At 50.0% G+C, this 21,924-nt stretch overlaps 1 long non-coding RNA gene across 1 annotated transcript in view; it reads left to right on the top strand.

Moving 5' to 3' along the window:
* Nucleotides 1–5,088: 5,088 nt before the first annotated feature.
* The window catches only part of LOC113617809 (uncharacterized), a 130,722-nt gene continuing 113,886 nt past the window's right edge, over nucleotides 5,089–21,924 (top strand). Inside the window, exon 1 of the long non-coding RNA XR_003431776.1 lies at nucleotides 5,089–5,174. This is a non-coding gene — a long non-coding RNA (uncharacterized LOC113617809). The remainder of the gene's footprint in view (nucleotides 5,175–21,924) is intronic.

The raw sequence follows: 21,924 nt of genomic DNA, 5'->3' as shown, positions 1-21,924 counted from the left end.
TCAGGCTAAGGGACCTGGCCTTTGATACCCGTACTTCTTCGCTCATCCCCCTGAGGGCTCAGTGCCCTCAGCTGAAGCTGACCTCGACCACAGAAGGGGACCTGTGGCACTTTTCTGTGTCTACCACGATTGGGAAATCAGAGGCCAAAGAGTCATTTGCAGGTTGGTTAAGGCATAACTACCTTCATTTAACAGATTGCTGACACTGATACTCAGTCAGGGGAGGTGAAGTAACTTGTTCTATCAGTGGGCAGGTCTAGAACCATATGCTCCCAACTCTTGGCCCACTCCACGTCCAGCTGCCTCACTGGTCCAGTACTCAGATCCTACCTCTGTCTTGTCTCTGACCTATGGGGTGATCACACCCATTTTACCTACCTTCTAGAATTTCCAGGAAGACATAGGTACCCGAAGCGAATACACTTGAATCAGACACCGTGAATGGGGTATTGATAACACAGCAATAATAACAACGCAGACATGAATGGGTTGGTGCGCTGATTCCACTGGTGGTCACTCACTAGGCGTCTCTGTGTGAATCATGGTTTTCATATTTGTATGCCTTGTGCATTGATTTCCACACATTTATTGAGCACCTACTAAGCGCACAGCACTCTGCATGACCCAGTGAAGGACACAGCGTAGTGCCAGCCCTGGAAGATGTGCCCCCCTGGAGGGGCAGGACAAGCTAAAGGACAGGGCCAGGCAGCAGTGGAGAAGTGCCCAGTGAGTGAGGTCGACACGTGTGAGGAAAATGCGGGCCAGGGCACCGGCCTCAGCACTCTGAAAACACTGCTCCCCCACGGGATGCTCGAGGGCCATGGGATTGTCTACTGAACAAACCCTTAATGAAAGATCACGGTTTAGCCAAAAAGCCAATATCCAGCTCTCTGCCCAAAGTCTCAAAGATTTTGAAACCCTTCAACTCCACGCCGGCATTTGCATCCAGAGGGCCCAGGCTCGTTCCTGTGCGGACCCACTTCTATCTCACTCCGAGCTGGCACTGCCAGCACATGGGCCTTTCTGGTCCCCTTCAGCAGAGTGACAGAGAGCAGACTGTATTATTTCCTAGGGCTGCACACTGGGTGGCTTAAAACAATAGAAATGTATCGTCTCACAGTTCCGGAGGCTAAAAGTCTAAAATCAAGTGTCGTAGGGCCACACTCCCTCGGAAACCTATAGCAGAGGATCCTTCCCGGCCTCTTGTCGCTTCTGCTGGTTTGCCTGCAGTCCTTGGTGCTCCTTGCTTGCAGCTGCAGCTCTCCAGTCTCTGCCTTCGTCCTCACATCGCATCCTCCCCGTGTCTCTGTGTCTCGCCATGGCCTGTGTGACTTCTTAGAAGGACACCCCAGTCCTATGGACACCGTATCCACCATGACCTCATCTTAACTAATTACATCTGCAGTGACTCTATTTCCAAATGAGGTCACATTCTGAGATACCAGGGATTAGGACTTCAGCATATCTTTTTTTTTTCTTGGAGGAAAGACACAATTCAACTCAGAGCAGAAACCCAGAAAATACATGAGGTATCTCCTGGACATACGGTAGAAAAGGGTGCGTGTGATGTGGGTGTGTTTTCCATGAGTGTGTGTGGAGGGTTGTTTTGCCTCAAAGTTGATGGGACACCAATATGTGTAAACTTTGACAGACACACTGGGGTACTATTTCCATTTTTATTCTCAAAGCCAATTATTTAAGTAAAAGCATATGCTTTGATTCCGGCCTTAAGTGCATTTGGGGTGCTCTTTCCTAGGATGTTAAGTGTAGCAGACACTTTACTGACACTAACTCTGATCAAGGCCAAAGGCCATAATCATACCGGTTCCATCCTGGAGAACTGAGGTCCAAGCGGGAGCAGACTTAATAGGTTTCCTCCTCCTTTTAGCTGTTGTGGGTATTTGCTGACGGCTAGTTGTTAACAGCATAAGCACCTGCCTATCTCTGCATGTGATTGTGTGTGTGTGTGTGTTGGATTATTCATTCTCGTCTCTCTCCGCACATTGTCGATGTGTGAGGTGTGAAGGGCACACAGAGAAGAAGGATGGCATCTTTGGTTTGAAAACAATCTCCAAAACAATGGAATGTCAAAAACCAGGCAGAGGCCAGAGGGGATTCTGTATGTCAAAAAGGACACACCAGTGGCACTGGGTGTATTCCCTGGCTGCGTTCCTTGACTGAGCAGACCTGTTACCTGGCTGTCTCTTCTCTCTGGGAAACTCCCTCTCTTTTCCCAGGAGGTGCCCTGGGTCAAGGGCACTTTCCGGAGTGGAACTTTCTACAGCTTCGTCAGGTTCTTCCCAGCCTGGTTGCTAGGCAATGATGGTGTGCACTAGAGGGGCTGCTCCTGCCTGGGTGGCTGGCTCACCATCCCATCTGCAATTTAAATTCCCTGACAGGCAGAAGCAGCCAAGCTGTTCACTTGAGATTGCAAAAAGTTAGATTGAAATACAAGGAATATCCAGTGCCTGAAGCCCTTCATAAATTTTGCCTTGATAGTAACTGGGAGAGAGACGGGGAGAGACGGGGAGAGAGGGGAAAGTGTTCCACTTTAGTCGATTTACATTTGATCAACGTGTCCCAGGCCTCCCTCTGCCCCCGGCCTGCTCTCCTGGCCTCCCCGGGGTTCTTCACGTCCCTTTCCACGCATCTCCCTATCCTGCCCTTTGGGTGAGTGAGCCTCTGAGCATCCCTTCTGCCTTTCCATGGATGTCTGGACAAGAAGAAGCAGGGATGTAGCCACTGGCTAGTCAACCACACCCACAGGTCCCACTGCCACCCCGTTCCTGGGCCCTCCCTCTCCTGGAGTAACCTGCACCCCTCAAAGGCCCGCAGTGACAGGTCCCTTGGCAAAGCCCAGAGCAACAGCTATGTTGACAACAGCTGGATCCTCCAGTCTGCCTGGGCCCTGACTGGCGTCCTTGGGGGGGCACCTGAGGCTGTCTCTGGCCTCAGTGGCAGGGGCTGAGGTGGCAGGGAGTTCGACAGCAGAATCTCTGTAATTTTCCAGCTCAGATCCGTGAGGTGAAGAATCAGGTGCAGGGAAGGAGCCGCGGAATCCGCTTCTCTGGAGATTGGATTCTGTGATTAGCTCCCCCTTCAATCTCTCTTCTCCTCTCCCTGCTTTCACTCTTGGGCCCTGCCCTTTCTATCTCAGGCTCGTCCAACTCTTTCTTATTCTCTTTTCTTTCTTTTTCTCCCGGTTCATCAAAGACTGTCCTTGAGGCCTCTGGCATTCCAGCGTCTGTCAGCGGGAAGGGCGGACACAGCTGGACTCTGGGACTTAAGGGAGAAAGCTGTTTCCTCTGCAGGCCACCCTGGTCATCTCCTAGTGAGACATGAAGGTGAAAATGGTGGTCTTGAGGGAACCATACGCAGTTCCTGCCCTCTGTGAGCTTTCCCTCTTAAACTGGATTATTTATACCTAATGGAATACAAGATTAGGACCATTGTCATATAAAACTACAAGCATCTTGGGCGTTGAGGGGGTTTAAGAGTGAAATTAAACCACTCAACACCTACTAGGATAGTTATGATTAAAAAAACCTTGAAAATAACAAGGTTGGTGGGGATGTGGGGAAATTGGAAGCCTCATGCATTGCTGGTGGGAATGTAAAATGGTCCAATCACTGGGGCAAATAGTTTGACAACGCCTTAAAAAGTTAAACAGAGAACTACCATGTGACCCAGCAGTTCCACTCCTAGGTATATACCTGAGAGAATTCGAAACAGATACTTGTACATCCATGTGTGTGACACGACTGTTGACAATTGCCAAGAGGTAGAAACAACCCAATGTCCATGGACAGATGGGAGGATAAAGAAAATGTGGTATATATCCATAAAATGGAATATTATTCACTCATAAAAAGAAATAAAATTTTGACATGTGCTGCAACCTGGATGGACTTTGGAAATACGCTAAATGAAACCAGTCTGACAGAAGGACAAATATTGTATAATTTCACTTACATGAGGCACCTAGAATAGACAGATCTATAGAGATAGAAAGTAGAATAGTGGTTACTTGGGATGAGGGCAGGGGGAATGGGGGGAGGCATTGTTTAATGGGAATAGAGTTTATATTGGGGATGATGACAAACTTTTGCGTATAAATAGTGACGATAGTATAAAACATTGTGAGTGTACTTAACGCCATCGAATGGTATACTTACAAATAGTTAAAATGATAAATGTGTATGTTTTGTCATAACCAAAGGGTGAAATGAAGCAGCAAGTCTGGGGGGAAGTTCCTAGTATGATGGGGGAAGGGGAGAAGGAGGTGACCAAGCAGAATCTCTACGCCGAGGGGCACAGGCCTTGCTGGCCCGTGGTGTCGGGAGAGGGGGGCCTAATGAGGACAGTGAGAATGCTGGGAGTGACCTGGGTCCTCGGAGAGCATTGACGACTACTGCCACCATACAGATGACAAAACCAAGGCCCAGAGATCTCCCCAGGGTCTGGAGGGAAAAGAAAAAGGGGGATGAGTGTCTGGCCATCCCATGGGGAGTAAGGTTTAGGCAAGATGACATCCCTCCCAGCCACCCTCCCCGCCCCCCAGTACTGGAAACAGTTGCAAATGTACATCGAGGGAGGCGTGGTGGGAAAGTTGGGAGGACCTACCATGAGGAGGGAGAGGCCTGGGGATAATTAAAAGGCAGCCGTAGCCTTGAGGGGACATTCGTGAGGGTCTCAACAGGATTCTGTGCTGCCCATTGGTTTCCACCTCCGGCCGCTTCTCAAGTCCAGTCAGGGCATCACCTCACTGCCATGCCCTCCCTGCAACTTGAGCCTTGGAGACTGGCTGCTTTGGGGTCCTCTGTCGCTCTGGATGAGAGAGCAGGGAGAGGAATAGCTGAAACCAAGGACCAGGCACTCAGCCCAGCTCTGAGGGGCCAGGAAGTTTTGTGGAGGGCAGGTGGTGCTCTCAGAGCACAGGTGGAGGCAGACAGGACTTCTAGCGTCCGTAATGGCACCGGGGGTGGGATTATAACTGGATTCCCTCTCTCTCTTTCTTTTGTGGTGCCCCCGGAGGACGCATACTCTCCTTGCCTTTGTCTCCTCACCCCCGTCTCTCCTCCTTCCCCACAGGAAGCCCTGGGCAGCGGCATGTGACGCAGGTGGCCACGCCTCAATGCCAGTTGTGTTCAAAGCCAGCGGCCCTGTTTTCTCAGGTAAGCCAGACGAGCTTCCCTCTACCATTTGGTCTTCATGCGTCTCGTGGTTACAAATAGCTCAGCCTTCCCAGTGCTGACGGCAGCGCTGGGACATTACAGTAATGTGCACATTCAGATCAAGTGCAGGCAGAGATGCTACAGCAGCTCTTCGCCACGGAACACTCAGCCTTCAATAACAGCATTTGGGGTCCCTCTGGAACCTTCCCCCGCAGATGCACCCGGGATACCTCTCTCCCTCTCCGCGCTGCAACCCCGGGAGCTGAGGAGGGGCAAAGATGATTCTTGTTTTTGCTGATGAGGAAATGGAAATTCAAATAAGAGAACATCGTGCAGGAAATAAGAGGGCCAGGACTGTTATCACAATGATGATGAGACAATAGTAACAACAGCAATACTTCGTGTGCGCCTGCTGGGTGCTGCTTCCTGGGGAAGCAGTTTGCCTGCACTGGGGCAGGTGCTGAGGTCAGTGAAGTCCAGGATCTGTCCCGGGCACAGGGACAGAGGGAGCCCCACCTCACAGCGAGTTCTCACTAATGCTCCTGACCTCTCTGTCAGGTAAAGTCAACTCAGGGCTGGTCCCAGGACGATCCTAAACTCAGAGAAAGCTGTCCTTTCCCTCCCTGCCTCCATGCCCCTATCTTAGGGTCCTCATGCTGTCGCCGGGACCCTACCCCTGCTCTCTCTTGCCTTCCTGAGCAGAGTTCCCCTCCCCCAGTCCTAGATCCTCTGGACCTAGCTGGGAGCAGCCCCTGCTTTCCAGGAGGCTGACTGCTAAGGGGATTGTCTAGTTTTCGGCTACTGTGTTGCCCCACTAACAGCATTTTTATTTATACAACCTTGGCAATGCCTTGCCTTAAGGTGGGAGCCCACTGACATGGTTAAGGGCTAAGATGGAACCACCAGCGACATTTCAAAGTCAAGAGTTCCGGGCAGGGAAGTTGGCCCTGGCTCTGTCCACACCTTCCCACCACAACTGCCCATTTCATGGGAAAGAAAACAGAGCAAGGTAGCATCAGCACCATTTGCTAACGCTGCTATGTATACCTAAGTGAATTTTCCAGGACACATCTCTGAGTTGGAAGGCAGCGTATTAGAAGGCCCATTTTTCAGGAGAGGAAACTGAGGCACAGAGAGAAAAGCCTTAGTCAACGATAAGTAATAAGTGGTAGACATAGAACCAGATCCCAGGTTTCCTAGTCCTGTGCTCTTCCTGCTGCTATGCTCCGCTTTGGCCCAGGTTCAAAGCTGCCAAAATGGACATTTTTTTTTTAACTTTTAGGCTGGTGGGTGACTGAGTAAAAAATCTTCACGGATGCTGTGTCTCCTCTGGGCTCCTTGTTGGGCTGTTCGCTCCATTGGCACAGCTCGGTCTTTGAATAAGTGAGAGGAGCTTCTGGAAATATCAATGCATGGAGAGGACGAAGGGGAGAGGGGCATCTACCTTTGCCCTACATCCCAAATAAAAGGCTCCCCGGTCCCAGAGAATTAAGGCAGCCCCCTATTTTTTCTCCTCCCCTATTCCCACACCCTCCCCATCTGAGTCCTCAGAGGATAGACTCAGCTCTGACACCCAGGGAGAGGAAGGCCTTCTGGTTCCGTTTCCACTGACCCTGTTCTATAAGCCCTTCCTCTGGCAGGACGCAGGGCGGTTGCCTGATTTTTCAATGGACAGTCTCTGAGCATGGGCTGGGGCCGTGCAATTCACTGTGCTAACAGCAGAGGGCGCCCCTGACCTTGGAGAACGAATCATACCCGCCCCTTCCTCAGCCTTCGCTTCAACCTGGCTTCTTGGGGGCCTTGCAGAGGGCAGTGCTCTGGGGGGAGTCTCAGGCACACCTGTGTCCCCGATCTCTGCTTCCTCCCTCCGTGTGCCTCTGTCTTCTGCTCTGTCTCCAGGGAAGCAGAGGAACAGTAGGCTGTGGTAGACAGAGGAGAGACAGCTGAGCTGGGCTTGTGGGGACACTATTGCCATGTGGGCACGTTATGTAGAATTAGTGTCCTCATCCGAGGCTTGCCAAGCATTGTCCTCATAGGAGCATCATCAGGACCAGCTCCAAGTGGGAGAATGGATGCGAAGGGTCTGTAAACAGAAGGGTGCTCTAGGGATGCAACCCTGGACCTCCCTGAGCGAACTGGGGCAAGTCCTCGGTCCCCGTGTGCAGGGTTCCTGCATAACACGAGGGACTGAACTGGAGGGTCGTCTGCCTCTCCAGCCCCTTCCGGGGCTAAAAGCTGGGATTCATGTCAGCACTTTCTCGTTTCTTTCCACGGTTATGCCGGTCGGTGCCAGCACTCTGATGGCCACGTGGCACAGCTGGGGGCGTGTGGGGACCAACGCGGCACCTGTAAAGTTACACCAAACGTCTGATGGCAGCAGGGCCATTGCCTCCGTGTCTCAGCGCCCCCTCCTTCCCGCTCACTGGGAAGAGAATCCCTTTGAAGTCCTTACCTCCTGGAAGGAGGTCAGACTTCTTTCCCTTACTGGGGACCTTCCCTGGTCACACTCACTCTATCCCGACGCTCTGACATGGGTGGGGCTTGAGGGGGGCGGCAAAAGAGCCCATGAAATGGTTTTTCTCCTCCAAGGGCAGAGTTGTGGAAAAGGCTGGGAAAATCCGAGCTCTGGTTTTGGCTCTCCCATTACCTCCTTGGGCACTTGGGAGAAATCGCTGCACCTCCGAGTCTCAGTTTGCTTATCCATGAAGTGAGAGTTTGGAGATGGTTTCCCCTGCCTTTCCCATTCCAGTGTCTGTGCTCTCTGGGTCCTTGTCAAGCTTGTGTAACATCTGGCTCTTTGAAGAAGGGAAGTGAAGACGGAGGAGGCTGGGAGGGAAGAGATACCATTAGGAGGAGAGCAGAGAGGCAGGGGTGGAAGGAGAAAAGGAAGGCTGTGCTGGGTTGGTTTATGCCTGCTCAGAAGCGGGCAGCTGACCTTTGAAGACTTGACCCCCCTGGGCTGAAGGTCCTGAGACTATGGGGGGTGGGGTGACGGTCCTGGTCAGCTAGGAAAACACATCTTGGTGGCCGTCTGAGTGCCATCCATCCATCTAGACAGACTCCAGCCTCTCAAGTCATTCAGAAACTGAAACTAGAGCACCTACAGCTCTGGGAGCCTGTGTGTGTGTGTGTGTGGGTGTGAGATGCACAGATGCCCATGGGACAGAAATACAAGCACAATGACACTTGTATGGGCAGGTGTCCACGGTAAACATGTATTCAGCCACCGCACACACAGGGACACACTCATGAGCTCATGTACATACACAAGCCAACGTGCCTCCTGTTAGCAAAAGATCACATTGACCCCTAAGGCAAAGAACTGTTTACTTGAAGAAGCATCTCTTAAAACATATTAATAGAATACTTAGGCAGATTTTAACTTTAAAAACCCTGGAGAAGCAGAGACGAAGGTGAAGAGAAGGCAAGGGGGCTGGGGAGTGGGTAAAGGAGGTCTAATGACAAAGCACTTAGCCTGCATGTCTGGGCTTCGGCGTAAGCACCATATTTAATGATACATTCAACCTGATTTTCCAACTCATTGAAAACACTCGCCAGCTGCTGCGGAGTGACTCCGTTTATTGTGTACATGAGCTTGCTCTAACGGGGACCCCTGGAAGGAAGTCTCCAAGGAGAGCTGCAAATGAAAACTGAGCCAGAGAACTTAGGACTGGGCGTTTTGACTGGGAGGTGGGGAGAATGCAGAGCTGGGGCACAGCCGGGAGTGTGGGCAAGGTTGGGGGTTCCAGAAACTTCCTCGGGCACATCCTGGAGGGGAACTCTTGTAGCGGGCAGTGTGAACTTCCTTCCTCTTGTGCCGCCCCCTCGGCAGACCCATATGTACAAACACGTGAAATGACGCATGAGGTTTTCTAGCACCTCTCAGGATGGCTCCCTGAGCCGGCTTCTCTTGCAGACGCCTGAACTGTCTGGCCCTGGCATCTGTGAGAAACAGGCGTCACCTTGCAAGGCCCCGTCCCTCCTAAACATCACCTCCCCGGGTTTGTCACGGATCCCTCTCCTCTCTTCTCCCAGCCACTGCGCGCTGGGTCCTTAGTGCTGTGGGCTCCCCCACTGTCCTCTTCTCTGTCCTGTCTGCCTCTGACAAGCTCTTAGAGGGAAGAAGAGGCTTTCCCACTGGCACATGCAGGTGCACAGCCAGGTTTGAGGGCTGCTGGCTTGTTGGAAGGTGGGATGGCGCTCCTCCAAGGAACTGAGACCCTGAGCAGTGAAGTTCTGGTCAGAAAGTGGGGATGTATTTACAAGAAGGTAGAGGCAGTTCTGGGTAAGGGACCTGGTCATCCACGGGTCAATTTGATCCATTCACATTGTAGCCCGTAATCAGCCCTCGGTTTGGGAGGAAAGTTTAGCAAGGCCTCCAAATCTTGCCTTGAGACAAGTGGGACCTGAGAACCCCTACTCCACTATCAGAGACCCCTCGACCTTGGCCTTTAAAGTCCAAAGCCAGGCCCACGTCTGTGAGGGCCGGGAGCGATCCCTTCCCATGGAAATGGATCTCTCCACTTCGGGCCAGGAGATCTGGCCCTGACACGATTCTGTGGGGACCCAGTCATCAGAAGTCGTCTGTATTAACCAGATTACGTGGCTGTGGATCCGCCAGATGGAGTGGAGGAGGCCTGGCTCTCCCGCGGGGCAGCTGCCGTGCCAGGGTGTGATCTGCTGTCAGCATCTCCCGCTTCCAAGCACATCACTTTGTCTCTGGCGTGTCTCCATCAGGTGGGGGCGGGGACGGCCCGTGCTGGGGCAGGACCTTGTCCGCACAGTGAGTCAGAGAAGGCTGAGCTTGGACCTCTGCATCCCTGCCTCACGGACCCCCCGGGTGACCTCCCAGGGTGCTCAATTCTGGTGGCTCTGCTGTGAGAGAATTATTATATTAACGTGTCTGTAGCGCTTGCACATTCAGTTGAAATGTTTTGAAATCTTCTAATAAACGACTTTGGAGGACAGTGTCTGTAGAATTGTGCAGATGTGACCCTCCTAACTAGACAGGGCAGCTCACAGGCCAGTTAGATGTTGACATAAAGGCCGACGTCCAGAAGAGAGACCAAAGCCTGGTCATCCCGCTGACTAGCAGCAGAATTATTTCCCATAACATATTCCTTCTAGAAAGTCCCTGCTCTCTGTGGTTCAGTATTTCCCTAGTTTTAATTTTACTTCACTACGTAACCTCAATGCTGATTTCTTTTGCGAAACACAGTCAAATGTCCCCACAGCACTGTGCCCGTCTTTGAAGGGCAATTTGAGCATTGCTGATTGTCTAGACCCTTGGTTGGGGAGGAGGCCAGCTGGACTTAGCAAGACCCTGAACACACCTGGACCACCTGACCCTAGCGAAGCAGACCTCCCGGGAAATCAAAAGAGATGGAGAGATTTTTCTACCCACCTCAGGCCATAGGCTTCCGGAACAACCACCTGCTGTGTACTTGCTGAGAAGTTACTGTGTTCACGGTGCTGAGCAGTTAGTTGCAGACACTTAAAGCAGTAGGACTTGAAGTTAGATCTAAAGAAGGACTTGCAGCTAGCAGTACTGATAGAGTAAGGACTGCTCATAATCTTTACGTATGATATTTTAAAAATTTCGTTTGAAAGCTTGTAGCATAGGGGAAGGGTGGGATCGTTTTGATGTACATTTTAAACAAAGGCTTGGAGTACATGAATATCCTGTTAACATTTTTTTACCGGCCCTTCTTCTGCTTTCCAAGATCGTACCGAAGCATGATTTTTATGTAAAGTCCCCCCATACACACCCCTGCACACACACTTGGAGCCTGGTAGGCCTGGGCGTCGGTAGCGGGAGAAGCTCAGTGACCTTGGGGATTGCCGCTGGGTGCAGGGACCGCGGTTCTGTGAATCCTCACGAAGCCCCTGGTCCCTGTCAGGGCCCCTCGCTGCCACAGCCAGGCAGACTTCCCAGCGCAAGTGAATTCTGGAGGGGATTGACCTAGTTTCCAGAGTCTAAAGGGCGACAGAGGCCCCAGTCAGAACTCCTGTGAGTGGCCGATAAACAGTGTCTGCTGGAAAAAATAAATAAGTTCTGCAAAGGAGAGCAGACGCCCTGCATCCCTCTCCTCTCAAGGAGACTGCTGTCTCCAGGAGGGGTTCCCTGAGCTTTACACCTCCCTGTAATGCCTACCATGCTGCTGGGCCGCTCTGACAGCTGGCTCCTCGCACACCCCGTGGCAGAGGGGAGACTTCAGGACAGGCCTGGCCAAGCGGAAGGGGGCGGGGGGCTGATGGCCGTGCTTGGCCCTCAGGGTTGAACTTCATTGACTGCCAGCCCTGGGAGGCATAATGTCACACAAGCACACGCACACCTACGTGCCTGTGACACCTAATTTACATATTAGGGAAACTGAGGCTCAGAGAGGTTCAGTAATTTGAGTTGGCACAGCTATTAAACAGGCAAAGCCAGAAGCAACACCCAGTAGCCTGAGTTGCTCAAATCAAGTTCTCCTTCTCCTGTTCTGGTGCTATTCCAGCTTTTATCACATCACAATCACTTGGGGATCTTGTTAAAATGCAGGTTCTGATTCCCTAGATCTAGGGTGGGCCCAGAGATTCTGTATTTGTAGTAAGTTCCCCGGTAATGCCATTGCTGCCCTCCTTGGAACAGAGTTTACATTGAGAGAGTCTACTACAAATACCCTGAAGAGGCCGACCCTGGGGAGCACTGCCCATGAATGGGAGGCTGGGATCATTCTGGGAAATGGGGAGACGTAAATACCAAGACTAGCTCAGGCCGTGGCGGAGGCAGAGAGGTCAGGAGTGGGTGGAAAGGGCAGTTGTGCCATCTTCCCTGCTCCCTCCTTGGGACACTTCTTGGTTTGATTTTCGTGCTGGCCAGGTTTCCTGGGATGGGTACAATTTGTGCTGGTCTCAGTGGATGCCTGGAGCCAGAAATGGCCAGGAGTAGAGGGGTACTACGTCTGCCAAGTTCCATCCCTGGTCCAGGATTCTAACCTGCCAGCTTTTTCATTCACCTAGTGACTCAGACCCCTGGTAGACTGAATTTTCTAAAAATGTCTGTAACAATATCTTCCATCCTACACACTGTTCTTACAGTGGGACTTTCCATCTAGAGGTGGTGGCCTCTATTCCTTACCCGTGAACCTGAGTGGACGTGTGATTACAGCTGAAGTGCAGCTATGTGTCTCCTGAGGCTAGGCCAACACAGCGTCCACCTGGCTCCCTTGGGACACGTGCTCCTGGGACCCAGCCACCATGCTATGAGGAAGCCCAACAGCCCCATGCAGGGTTCAGGTGTACCAGGTGAGCCCAGCCAAGAGCAGGTCTGTGAGTGAACAGGTCTTCAGATGATTCCAGTGCCCAGGCATGAGTCACTCCAGTCTTTGACTCTTTCCACCTGAGGCCACAGACACCAGGGAGCAAAGAAAGCCATCCTTGCTGGGCTCTTTTTGAATTCCTGACCAACAGAATCCTTGAGCATAAGAAAATGGTTTTTGCTAATGTCAGTGCATTTACGGTTGTACGTACATAGCAATAGTAACCAGTAGCGGCCCCAAAGCAGGGCTGCCTGAGGCCGCGTGGGTGACAAGGCTCAGAAGGGATCTGGGACAGTGAGGATGGAAGTGGCTCAGCCCCTGGGTTCATGAAGCACTTTGTACTTTAAAGGTGCTTTTCCATAGTAATGTCCCATCCACAATTCCCACTTTATAGGCAGGAGAACTCTCTTTTCAGATGATCTTCAAGCCGAAGCTCAAGGAGGTTACCAACTTGCTCAAGGCCACTTGAGGCAGGGCCAGGATCACCCCCTGAAGCAGACTCCAGAGGCAGAACTCTTCCAGTAACACTGCGCTGCCCCGGTCAGCCCTTGACAAATAAAACGTCCCTGCCTGGCGCAAAGCCACGGATGGCTGGAGCCCTCCCCTCGACATGATTAGTTAGAATTTTGCGCCTTTAGTACCCATCATGGGAGAAGAAAAATCTCTCGAACATTGTTAATAAACAGAGTCAGAGGAAGGCACTGGAACAGGGCAGGTGTTATTTATCAAATGTGAGAAATAAGCTAATCAAGAAAATCAATCCCAGGGTGACTGTTTCACGGGAGGGTGAGGGTAAGTGTGGGGAATTAGCTCAGTGGTGCTCCAGGATTTGAAGGCGACTAGGCAGTGAGCGGATTTCGGGGTCTTTGGGTCTATTTGGTAGCAGCTGTTTCTCCCCCTCTTCTCTATATCTGTCATGAGGGCGCCCATGGGAGGGTGCAGGGGCCAATGCTATGTGAAGGGGAGTTTTATCCAGATCCCTCTCCCTGGCAGGAACCTGCTTGTCAGATTCCTAGCAGGATGGGATGAAAGTAGCCGCCCTCCCCTTGAGTCACAGAGAGGGGAATTCGGCCTGTTTTTGTATTCTATCTCTGGGTTTCTGATAAGAAGAGGTGATCTTGTGTCCCCAGAGCTCTTCTGGCTTTGACAGAGGTTTGTTTTATGTGACAGTGTATGTCTCATCTTGATGAGACTCTAGTACCCAGTTATTTGATAAAACACTCACCAGGACTCTGCTGTGAGGGCATCTTGTACATGCGGCTACATCCGAAATCAGTTGACTTTAAGTAAAGGATGTTACCCTCAATAATGTGGGTCAGCCTTGTCCAATCAGTTGAAGGCCTTAAGAGTTAAAACGGAGGTTTTCTGGAGAAGAAATTCTGCCTCAGAACCATGTGCCTTGATCTTGGACTTCCCAGATTCTAGAAATGTGAGAAAAAAAAATTGATGTTGTTTATAAGCTTAAAAAAAGAATTGTCCCAGCATCAAATCCTGCCTGAGTTTCCAAAATTTTTCCCCCAGTACTCCCCCAAATACTTCAGTGAAACCCAGAGACAGGGAAAGATATGTGAATGTCCGGGACACCAAGTCTAGGAGTGCCTGTTGACAATATAGGGCCCATTACCAATGCTCGGACCAGCAGTGCTGTCCAGTTGCCCAGGGAACAGATGAGGATGAAGGCCTCCATGACAAAGGCCTTGTAGATGCCGAGGGACATCAGCAGGAGGACTGCTGGCCAGAAAGTGTGGTCCTGGTCATAGCGTGTTACCTTCCAGACCTGGGCAGATGTGATGATGTAATGGACCAGACCGATGTCACTCATCATTCATACTCATCTGGATGTATTTCATACTTACCAGCCTCACCATCACATGGGCTAATTCCTTTAAAAAACATATATATATATATATAAAAAGAAATGGTCATGAAGAACCTAGGGGTAAGACACAGACCTACTAGAGAATGGACTTGAGGACACGGGGAGGGGGAAGGGTAAGCTGTGACAAAGCGAGAGAGTGGCATGGACATATATACACTACCAAACGTAAAATAGAGAGCTAGTGGGAAGCAGCCGCATAGCACAGGGAGATCAGCTCGGTGCTTTGTGACCACCTAGAGGGGTGGGATAGGGAGGGTGGGAGAGAGGGAGACGCAGGAGGGAAGAGATATGGGGACATATGTATATGTATAACTGATTCACTTCGTTATAAAGCAGAAACTAACACACCATTGTAAAGCAATTATACTCCAATAAAGATGTAAAAAAATTGTAAAAAAACAAAACAACAAAACATATATATATATATATACACACACACACACACACAGGTACACATACACACATATTTATACAGACCTACATGGGTGTCTTCTGTTGGCTCGCTTTCTCTGGAGAACACTGCCTGATCAGATGCTATTTTGAGCACATCATGTGGTCCTGATATTTTTTATTCTCCTGGACAGCTCTTTGATCCGAGGGCTCAACAGGTGTGATGATGATGGTGGTGGAGGTGGGTGGAAGGTGAGGCTGGCGTGCAAACACACGCGCGGTCCGGGAGGATCCACATGCCGCGGAGCGGCTGGGCCCGTGAGCCATGGCTGCTGAGCCTGCATGTCCGGAGCGTGTGTTCCGCAACGGGAGAGGCCACAGCAGTGAGAGGCCCGCGTACTGCAAAAAAAAAAACAAAACAAAAAAAGAAATAAGGAAAATTGTTCCTATCCTCCAGGGATTTGCAGCTCCAGTTAAGGAGATCAGATATACTCACATAATGCCAACGGTTTGCTCCCCTAAAACATAATGAGCTTCAACGTGCAGCATCTCATTGCTGAAGAATTAGCAGCCAGCCTGTGTGCAGGCCCAAGGCAATCTCCCGAGGAACAAACCTGGAGGCGCAAGGGCATTGGGAGACAAGTCCATTTTGGATGGGGTTGAGTTGGGTTAATAAGGGCCAAGTCTGGAGGGGGTGAAATTGGAGAGGGCCTCTGAGGGGGGTGCTGGCCATCCTCTGAGCTCGGGGTACACTTGTAAACTGGGGAAAAGCCCTGCCTGCATCCAGCTAAGATTGAGGTCTGAGATCCTACCCATCTGAAGCTGTCAGGGAACCTCTTTCTTAGAGCACAGTCGGGCAGCACAGTCTCGCATTAATTTGGAGCTAATTGTCAGGTAGTGAATTCGATTTGGCTCGCCATATAGAAATCCCTTCTGCTCCCAGCTGAGCACCAGTAAATCATTTGCATCACAAATGTTCTCTTCACGAGATGCTCAGCTCACCCAGGCTCTCCTGCATCCCCACATCCCTTCTTGAAAGCAGCTGGCAGTCATTACACCTCCTTGTCAGAGATGCAAAGCTGAGACCCACCCAAGAATACTGAGTTTGGGTGAGCATCTTTGAAAAGTCTAGAACAGTGGTTCTCAAAGTGTGGGCCCCTGAACCGGCAGCATCAGCATCCTGGTAACTCATTAGACTTGCAAATTTTCAGGCCCCGCTTCCCAAACTAACGGAATCAGAAGCTCTGAGGTGTGGCCCGGCAGTCTGTGGAAGATCTCCAGGTGATTCTGATATGCAGTCAGGTTTGAAAACCACTGGTCTATCTAGAACATTGACTAGGTCCTCTGGAATGTCAGTGTCAGAATTCTTCTCCATTCACTTTAACTCTCTGCAAGGCTAGCTCCACTGTCTAGGTCTCTGGATCTTTTTTTTTTTTTTTAATTTATTTTTGGGTGCATTGGGTCTTTGTTGCTGCGCGCGGGCATTCTCTGGTTGTGGCGAGCGGGGGCTACTCTTTGTTGCGGTGTGTGGGCTTCTCGTTGTGGTGGCTTCTCTTGTTGCAGAGCATGGGCTCTAGGCACGCGGGCTTCAGTAGTTGTGGCATGCGGGCTCAGTAGTTGTGGCATGCAGGCCTAGTAGTTGTGGCTTGTGGGCTCTAGAGTACAGGCTCAGTAGTTGTGGTGCACGGGCTTAGTTGCTCCGTGGTATGTGGGATCTTCCCGGGCCAGGGATCAAACCTGTGTCCCCTGCACTGGCAGGTGGATTCTTAACCACTGCGCCACCAGGGAAGCCCTATGTCTCTGGATCTTATCAGGGGTGTCTGAATTTATTTCTCTTCTCTTTCTGTATTAGCTAGAATTAGATTCAGTTGGGGGGATAAAGGTCAATTATAAGTGACTTAAACAACATAGAAGTTCTAATGTAAAGAAGTTGGGGGTAGGCAGTCCAAAACTACCTGCTCTGACATGGTTAGCGTGCCACCTCATGGTCCAGGACATCTGCTCAGGACCAAGCATCATATCTGCGCTAGTCAGCAGAGATAGGAGGAGAAAAGGCTATGCTCAGTCCTGGAAGTTTCACGCAACACTTCTGTCTTAGATCTCATTGGCCAAAACTTAGTCACTTGGCCATACCTGCCTGCAAAGGAGGCTGGGAAATGTAGTTTTCATTCCAGATGTTCATGTGCCCGGCAAAAAATCAGGAAGTCTGTTTCAAAGGAAGAAGAGGAGCTCAGACATTGGCAGAGACAACTAGTACCAAACAATGGCACACCACAGCTTCTGAGATATATTTCTGCTTTAAAGCCTTCAAGTAAACTTCTCCACGTTCTTTCACACTTCAGCGCCTGCTTCACAACACTTTTATTGCAGGAAGCATTCTTCCATCACTTGGAGCGTCTCTTTCTCGACGGCCCCCATGCCTGTAGCCCACTACATTCAATTTCCACTGCCTGTTGACCCACCTAATTTCCATGTAATTGTGATCCATGGTTAGTCTTTAAAAGCCTAGAAGCAAGTGTGAGGGCGGCATCTTTGCTGGTGCAGCCAACGTGAGTATCTTAGTTCCTCCATGACCCCGACTCCTCACCTGTAAAATGAGGGGATTGTAGATGGTCCCTGCAGTGCCTCCCAGCTCTAGTGTGCCCTGGTGCTCTCTTTTTTGTTTCCTTTCTTGACATTTATGACTGTCCTTGGGGTCGGTCATAAGGCAGTGAGCCCTGACCAGCGAACTACTCAACAAACTTGGGCAGCACTGGTGGGTTATAAATGAAGGCATGGACGGCAAAGCCAGGAAATACAGCTCGGGGCTTGATTTGGAGGATGGCTTTCGAGAAACTGGTTCTGGAAGTGAGAAATGTGATGTGTTTAAAAATTAGGGGAAATCTTGTAGAGAATCCTGTAAAGTTGGTGCTGATAGAGAGGTCATTTATCTGATATCACCCCTCCTTGCCCCAAGCTCCCCCCCATCTAACTCCACTTCCACCATTTTACAGACTTAAAAACAAACAAAGAAAGACCCTGAGGTCCACAGAGAGGGGACATAATTTGTCCCAAGTCTTACAGCCAACCCATGAAATGACAGAATTGACGGTGACGTCCTGTGTGACCTGAGGGTCACTAAAAGGCCCCTAGTATACACACATGCACACCACATACTCTCCGAAATGAGCCCGGCTAGACATAGTGACTTGAGTGAGGCACACTTGACCTCTATAAACATCAGTTTCCTCATCTGTTAAATGGGGGTAATTACCATTTCCATGACTCTTAGGAGGATTAGACCAAAAAATTTACATAAAGTCCTTGACATCTCTGCAGGTGTGCAGTTAATTGTCTCTCCTTTCTGGACATACTTTTTTTTTTTTCTTTTTCTATGTTCCCATATTTTTTAAATTGAAGTATAGTTGGTTTACAAAGTTCTGTTAGTGTCCGGTGTACAGCAAAGTGATATATATGTATACGTATATTTATATATTCTTTTTCAGATTCTTTTCCATTATAGGTTATTACAAGATATTGAATATAGTTCCCTGTGCTATCCTTGTCCTTGTTATTTATCTATTTTATATGTAGTAGTGTGTATCTGTTAATCCCAAGCTCCTAATTTATCCCTTCTCCCACCCTTTCCTCTTTGGTAACTATAAGTTTACTTTCTACGTCTGTGAGTCTGTTTCTGTTTCATAAATAAGTTCATTTGTGTCATATTTTAGATTCCACATATAAGTGATATCAGGTATTTGTCTTTCTTTGTCTGACTTACTTCACTTTTGTATGATAATCTCTAGGTCTATCCGTGTTGCTGCAAATAGCATTATTTTATTCTTTTTTATAGCTGAGTAATATTCCATTATATATATGTGTGTGTGTGTGTGTGTATATATATATATACACACACACGTACATATATATATATATATGTATATATATATATATATGCGCCACATCTTCTTCATCCATTCATCTGTTAGGTTGCTTCCATTCTTGGCTATCATACTGTGAATAGTGCTGCTATGAACATAGGGGTGCATGTATCTTTTTGAATTAGAGTTTTCTCTGGATATATGCCCAGGAGTGGGATTGCTGGATCATATGGCAACTCTATTTTTAGTTTTTTAAGGAACCTCCATATAGTTTTCCATAGTGGCTGTATCAGTTTACATTCCCACCAACAGTGTAGGAGAGGTCCCTTTTCTCCTCTCCAGCATTTGTTATTTGTAGACTTTTCATGATGCCCATTCTGACTGGTGTGAGGTGCTACCCCATTGTAGTTTTGATTTGCATTTCTCTAGTAATTAGCGATGTTGAGCATCTTTCCATGTGCCTGTTGGCCATCTGTATCTGGACATACATTTTTAATTGGGTCTTAGGCATTGCAGTCCATAAGCAGACCGACCTCAGTTTACTCGAACAGCTGCGTACCTGAGAACTCTCTCTCAGGACATCTTGTTCCAGAAACACTGAGCACCAGTCTGAGCTAAACAAGGCTGGGTCCCTGAGCTTCAGGGCTGCCCTCTGAGTAGGGAAGGGCCAAGGACCAATAATGATTGACACTTCCATGTCCTGAGTGTGGCATGGGTTTGTACGGCTTGCATCACATAATTCTGATAATGGCTCATCATCCTGTCCAGAGCACAGTTAGGGCTGGGGTTAGGGTCAGGATTCAGATGAGGGTTGGGTTGGTTATAATCATTTCACAAATGAGGTCATAGAGACCCCGTAATGTAAGCAACTTGCCCAAATCCAGCAGAGGAGATGCGAGTTGTCAACACTAGACCTGTGGGACGGACCTGTGGGATGGAGAAGTAGGAGTTTTGATCTGGGTCAGGGAGGGAGGGAGAGATGGGGGGCTGAGCTGGACGTGAGTGGTGTGAGGGGCTCCAGAGGGCCTGTGAGAGTTTGTGCCCACTTCCTGGTTTTGGTGGGGGGCCAGTCTTGGTATAAAAACTGATTGCCTTCTGTAAAGCTTGCTCTTTGAGATTAGAAAGTAATATCAATTAGAGAGAGAGAAAACTCCTTTCTTGGAGGACAGAATGCTCAGAGACCCTTTTCTGGGTATTCTTCCACAAACCTGTTACTACTCCTGGTAACCCTAAGAGATGGCGTGTTCCTCTGCAAGTCGTGAGTGAATCAAGTATCTGCCAATGAGTGCGTTGCCCTTGTTAATATCCCATAAGCTTCAGGGTAAAGTGAAAACTCCGAGGCGGGACAGGGGAGGCATCTGACCACCGCATCAGCTGGCCACTGCTCTGTTTGCATCCCTGCCCCTGCCTGTGGACGTCCTGCCTTGCTAACTCCTGCTGAGTCCCCTCAGCTGTCACCTCCCTGGAAGGAACATTCTCTTCAAGCTCTGGGGGGTGAGCTGGGTGTTTCCCCTCAGTGCCCACCCCACCGGAGCACTGACCGTCGTGTTAGAACTGGCTGTTGGTGTCCCTCCTTTCTCCCCAGGGAGCCGGTGTTTCCGCGTCTGCGAGTCCCCAGTGCCCGGAGCCCAGTAGGTGCTTGTTAAGTATTTTATAATTTCAGACATGATTTATCAGTCAATGGCAAACTGGCTTCTGGGGGTGGGACATAGAAGATGTGGGAACACTCCCCCCTCCTCTGGGAATCCAGTCTCCATGGTAAGGGAGGACTAACCCAGAGAATAGGGACCGACAGTCTGTCGGGTGAATTGTGCTGCCGGGACCATGGACTCCTGGAGGTTTCATAGATGAGGCAGATTCTTAGCAGCTGGAGCCGTTAGACAAGTCGCATCTCAGAGACTGTTTGGGTTAGGTTAGGAAGCGATGGGGGAGGTGCAGGAGGGATGGTGGCCAATGGGAAGGGCTTGTCAGAATGAGTGAACAGGAAGAGGGGAGTGCGAAGGCTTAAGAGCCATGGAAGGAAATACGGAGCCACGGAAGGTTGTCAAGCAGGGAGAGACAGAATGAAGTGGTGTTTTAGGCATGTGAGTGTGGAGGGAAGTGGTGAGCAGGAAGGTCTGAGACCTGGGAGGAGGGAAAGAGAGAGGCTGGAGGGGCTGGCTTTCCTTTGACCCTTTTCCACATTTGCTCCACCTTTAACCTTGTTCAGGTGCTTCGTAGCTTGCACACAACCCATCAGTGGGCTGTAGGAGCATCTGTCATTTGTTCGCTCATTCTTTCAAGAATTTTTCTGTTGATACCTACTATGTTCCAGTTCTGATGGTGGTGCTAGGACTACAGACCCCTGTCCCCAAGGACATCTGTGATGAGGATAGACACCGTGTAAATACACCCGATGACCTCTTTCATCTACGCTCTATCATTTAAAGAAATTGTTTCGTTATGTACATAGCTCTAGTCATCTGTCCACACCTTCACCGTCTCATGTCCCCACTCCCATCGATCTGCCAGTTTTCTCGAGGGGGCTACTTATAAACAGTACACACTGTGCATGGGAGGTGAAGGTGCTATGTGACATTGTGGGAAGTGGGGTGTCCTTGAAATGCAGACAAGTGGAGATCCTTCTCTTGGTCTCCTGTCCCTGGCCTGGGTGTCTACTCCACAGTGTGTTCCTCCACTACCCCAGGCCATGGCTGTCTGCACACTGGGGGCCCTCAGGACAGAGACTTGGCTAAGAAGCCCCTTGAGATCTCAGCCCCCAGAGGCTTGATGCCAACCTCTGGCGGTCCCCAGAGTCCGAGTCTCCTTACCCTCCTCGTCCTTCTCCATTTCTCCTTCAGGCGTCGTGACTGAGACTAAGGAAAAGGGTTGACAGCACAGACAAAGAGGCTCAGGACTTGCTGAGCTCAGTCCCTGCACACCCACCCACCCAGCCAGCAGCTCTCCCCTGGGGTCGAGGCTCTCCAGGGAAGCCAGTGTGAAGCACACCCCTCTCCCTCCAGAGTATCTCCACTTTGTTCAAGTCAGAGCATCAGTCACTGGCCAGAAATCCTCTCTGATAGAACTCGGTGGTCAGGGCAGGGGCAGGCATGGGTACCAGGAATGACTGAGCATATCCTCTGTATAGGCTGTAGCGCATAACATCATCTCACTCCATCATCACACGATCCAGATATCTGCACGTTATCCAGAGGAATGTTTTAAGTGGGTTAAGGTCAGGATTAAGTTTTTTATGTTAATGACATTCATGAGGTAATGGGGCTCAGAGAGGTGAAGCTGCCTTCCCCGCATTCATGCAAACCTTGGCAGTCTGGGAT

This window comes from Aethalodelphis obliquidens, unplaced genomic scaffold, assembly GCF_003676395.1.
Source record: "Aethalodelphis obliquidens isolate GAN/ISIS:26980383/991018 unplaced genomic scaffold, ASM367639v1 scaffold5, whole genome shotgun sequence".
Taxonomy (NCBI): Eukaryota; Metazoa; Chordata; class Mammalia; order Artiodactyla; family Delphinidae; genus Aethalodelphis; species Aethalodelphis obliquidens.
The sequence above is the reverse complement of the archived record's forward strand: the minus strand, read 5'-3'. Positions and strand labels throughout refer to the sequence as shown.